Source organism: Aethalodelphis obliquidens, unplaced genomic scaffold (genome assembly GCF_003676395.1).
Source record: "Aethalodelphis obliquidens isolate GAN/ISIS:26980383/991018 unplaced genomic scaffold, ASM367639v1 scaffold36, whole genome shotgun sequence".
NCBI classification, from domain to species: domain Eukaryota; kingdom Metazoa; phylum Chordata; class Mammalia; order Artiodactyla; family Delphinidae; genus Aethalodelphis; species Aethalodelphis obliquidens.
Window position 1 is genome coordinate 8,284,564 of NW_020837980.1, and position 4,589 is coordinate 8,289,152.

Below are 4,589 nucleotides of genomic sequence, written 5' to 3' on the forward strand. Positions count from 1 at the left end.
AAAAAATCATACGTACACACACATATATATATTCTTTTTTAGATTCTTTTCCATCATAGCTTATTACAAGATATTGAGTATAGCTCCCTGTGCTATACAGTAGGTCTTTGTTGGATATCTATTTTAGGTATAGTAGTCTGTATATTTTAATCCCAAACTCCTAATTTATCCCCCCTTCCTTTCCCCTGTGGTAACCATAAGTTTTTTTTCTATGTCTGTGGGTCTATTTTTGTTTTGTAAATTAATAGATTATTTTTTAGAGCTAGTTTAGGTTTACAGAAAAATTGAGCACAGGTACAGAGTTCCCATTCTCTTCCTTCCCCCATTCCCTTATTATTAACGTATTGCAATAGTGTGGTACATTTGTTACAATTGATGAACCAATATTGATACGTTATTATTTTTTAAAATTTATTTTATTTATATTTGTTTTTGGCAGTATTGGGTCTTCGTTGCTGCGCGTGGGCTTCTCATCGTGGTGTCTTCTTTTGCTGTGGAGCATGGGCTCTAGACACATGGGTTTCAGTAGATGTGGCACGTGGGCTCAGTAGTCGTGGCTTGTGGGCTCTAGAGCGCAGGCTCAGTAGTTGTGGCGCACGGGCTTAGTTGCTCCGCGGCATGTGGGATTGTCCTGGACCAGAGCTTAGAACCCATGTCCCCTGTATTGGTAGGAAGATTCTTAACCACTGCGCCACCAGGGAAGCCCCAGTACGTTATTATTTATTAAAACCGATCCTTCACTTAGGATTCACTTTTGTGTTATACAGTTTTATGGGTTTTGACAAATGCGTAATGTCTTTTTTTTAATATTTGAAATTGAATAACTATAAATTTTTTTTAAAACCCCACATTTGTTTATTTATTTTTTTATTTTTGACTGTGTTGGGTCTTCGTTTCTGTGCGAGGGCTCTCTCTAGTTGTGGCAAGCGGGGGCCACTCTTCATCCCGGTGCGCGGGCCTCTCACTATCGCAGCCTCGCTTGTTGCGGAGCACAGGCTCCAGACACGCAGGCTCAGTAGTCGTGGCTCATGGGCCTAGTTGCTCCGCGGCATGTGGGATCTTCCCAGACCAGGGCTCGAACCCGTGTCCCCTGCATTAGCAGGCAGATTCTCAACCACTGCGCCACCAGGGAAGCCTGCGTAATGTCTTATATCTACCATTATAGTATCAGATAGAATAATTTCACCTAAAAATTCCCTGTAAGAGACATTGACTTTATAGCTATTTAAGAAGTGTGTTCCCAGCCTCCTGGCCCTCTGGACACAGTCTAGCTCCACAGGGCTGAATTCTGTAACCAAGAGGTGCTCTGTAGTAATGAGAGATGTGTGGCCTGGTGGTAAAGTGAATTGGCCCTGCTCTGCCACTGCCACATCATTTAGCCTCTCTCATCTGTAAAATGGAGCTAAGTATACAGTACTTGGTACATGAGTATTAGATGAGATTATACACGTAAAGAACTTAGAACAGTGCCAGGTAGATAGCAGGTACTCCATACATTTTAGCTGAAATGATTATTCAAAAATGAACGTACACACATATACACACACATGAGTACAAGTTAAATTAGGAAAATCCAAATAAGTTCAGTGGGTTGTATCAATGTCAGCATCCTGGTTGGGATAGAATCCTACAGTATTGTCACTGGGGAGACTGGGCAAAGTGCAGCTCTATCATTTCTTACATGTAGCATGTGAATCTACAATGGTCTCAATAACAATTTCAATTTAAAGTAATTCAGGCAGCGGGGGGTGGGGGGGCAGTGCTTTAGGGCTTACCAGTTAGAGATGGAGAAATGGCAACGGGGAATCATTGATCACACCCCACCTGGGAACCAAAATCAGCCATCAGGGCCTTTGGGAAAAGTTGGGGAAATTTGGATACAGAATGAGAATTGTGCTCTTATTTTTGTTAGAATGACCTGGGTATTGTGGTGATAGAAGGAAAAAAAGATGAATTTAGTGCCTCAACGCTTCATGGCCTGAACCTGCAAGGCTGTGACAAGCTGATTATTAGAAAGCCTCCCTACATAACTCTTTTTTAATATATATATATATATATATATATATATATATATATATTTATTTATTTATTTGGCTGCACTGAGTCTTAGTTGCAGCACAGAGGACCTTCAGTTGCAGCCTGTGGGATCTAGATCCCTTACCAGGAATTTAACCTGGGCTCCCTGTATTGGGAATGCAGAGTCTTAGCCACTGGATCCACCAGGGAAGTCCCCCAACATAACTCTTTACTTCAGAGTTATAATCACCACCACGCTCTCAATGTCTGCTCAAAATTTCTAGAAGAGAAACTCAAAAAGCCACAGCAGGCCATTATTTTGCCCAAGACCTAAGCCTTTAGATACTGCAAACAAAAAGTCCTTCTATAAGAGGGTCACCAGCTCTACGGGACATATTCTCAATAAGGGATTATTAATCGTACATTATGTGCAAGCTTCCTCCCAGAATGAACTACCCAGATACAAAACGGAACAACAGGCTCTACTGAGGATTCAGCCTCCTTGAATTTGAATGCCACAGATGTATTCCCAGCAAGACAAATGAATGAGTAATTATGACTCAGCACAGTGATAGACTGTATGCTTTAGACAGTGTCATTTCGACTTTAGCCAAGGCGTTTAATGTCCCTGTTTGTAAAACCCTTTGTTCCCATAAACAGCTAGATCTTGGGAATTTCCTTATTATCTAACTTTCAAGTTCTTGCAACCGAGGAGTGCATTTCCAGGCATGAAAGTTTAGGGAATGCCTTTTCACCTACTGAAGATATTCACATTGCTTAGAAGTTTTAGATAAAGAACTGCTCTATCTCACCTTCAAAGAATTGTAATAACATATGCATTTTTTCCTCTCTAAAGATCTTTTGTCGACCAGGCTCCTCTCTTTCTGATCTTTTCTGATAGAAAGTTACCAGCATGAACATGCTTGTGGTATTCCTGGAACTGTTACGTTAAACTAAATTTTTAAAGGTATTTTGAATTCAAATATGAAAATAAGCTCCCGTGGGTTATTCTTCCTGAGTGTAGATATATATATTTCTTTTTTTTTTAACATCTTTATTGGAGTATAATTGCTTTACAATGTTGCGTTAGTTTCTGCTGTATAACAAAGTGAATCAGCTATATGTATACATATATCCCCATATCCCCCTCCCTCTTGCGTCTCCCGCCCACCCTCCCTATCCCACCCCTCTAGGGGGACACAAAGCACCGGGCTGATCTCCCTGTGCTATGCGGCTGCTTCCCACTAGCTATCTATTTTATATTTGGTAGTGTATATATGTCCATGTCACTCTCTCAAAAAATATGGAACGCTTCACGAATTTGCGTGTCATCCTTGCACAGGGGGCCATGCTAATCTTCTTTGTATCGTTCCAATTTTAGTAAATGTGCTGCCGAAGCGAGCACTAAATATATATTTCCATTCCTATATTTTAATTATAAAAATGTGGGGTTTTAAAAATATTTATTTATTTATTTGGCTGTGTTGGGTCTTAGTTGCAGTACGTGGGATCTTCGTTGTGGCGTGCAGGAGATTTTAGTTGCTGCATGAGGGATCTAGTTCTCTGACCAGCGGTCGAACCCGGGTCCTCTGAATTGGGAGTGCAGAGTCTTAGCCACTGGACCACCAGGGAAGTCCCTATAAAATGTGTTTTTAAATGTATGCTTCACGGATCAGATATTTAGGACAGGTACCATCCACACTCCACCCACAGTAGTAGCTCGTCAACACTCAGGGAGTTATTTTTTATAGATTAAATAGAACAGTTAAATCACATACAAGTAACCTGGGCTACCAAATTTAGTTTCTCTTTTGGTTAGTATTGTTTCTTTCAGCAGCTTTACCCATATATTACAAGTTACTTCTCATTTGTTTGCAATGAAAATATTGTCTCATGCGTTAAAGTTTTTTGCTTTTTTGGTTTTTTTAAATTCTGAAAATGGAGAAGTGTTTGTTCAGGTGATGGTTTAGGCATCAATCACAATTTCCCCTTTTGCAAAAAAAGGGGGTGGTGGGAGTTGTTAACAATTAACACGTAATCTCTATTTCCCTTTCAGATTGCATATCCTTTGAGTCAACTCATTAGTAGCTCAGAAGAATACCCAGAAAGCTGTGGCATCTAATATCTGTTTTAAAAGATAATTTTCTATCTTCCCAACTACTCTTCTCAACTTGAAATGTCCCAGTTGGTTTAGCTTTCGCCAGATTTAAATTTTTCCTGGCACAAAGTTAAAGCTATTTTGGTAAATTTTAGCTTACTTTGCCTTGAAACCCATTGAAGTTTAAGTGATAAATAAAATTATCATTTTTCCTCTGAGTCAACAAACATGAGACATTATTCTGAGAGATGGAAAGGGGAAGTTTACAACCATACTAAGTCAAAGTTTTTGATAAACTAACAGTGGTACCAGCATTAGGTATCCAGAGAACAATATGGCTCTTTAAGGTAAATCTGTCTTTGGAATAAGTAGAATAAAAGTAGTTTTCTCTGAGATCCTCTCATTTAGGGCATTAATTTGAGTGCCTTACACACACACACACACACACACACACACACACACACACACACACACA

The 4,589-nt window shown here is 39.8% G+C and overlaps 1 non-coding gene across 1 annotated transcript; it reads right to left on the reverse strand.

Annotated features, from left to right (window-relative positions):
- Nucleotides 1-3,313: 3,313 nt before the first annotated feature.
- Nucleotides 3,314-3,421, reverse strand: LOC113632441 (U6 spliceosomal RNA). Its single transcript, XR_003437810.1, has one exon. It is a non-coding gene; the product is annotated as a U6 spliceosomal RNA (small nuclear RNA).
- Nucleotides 3,422-4,589: the final 1,168 nt, after the last annotated feature.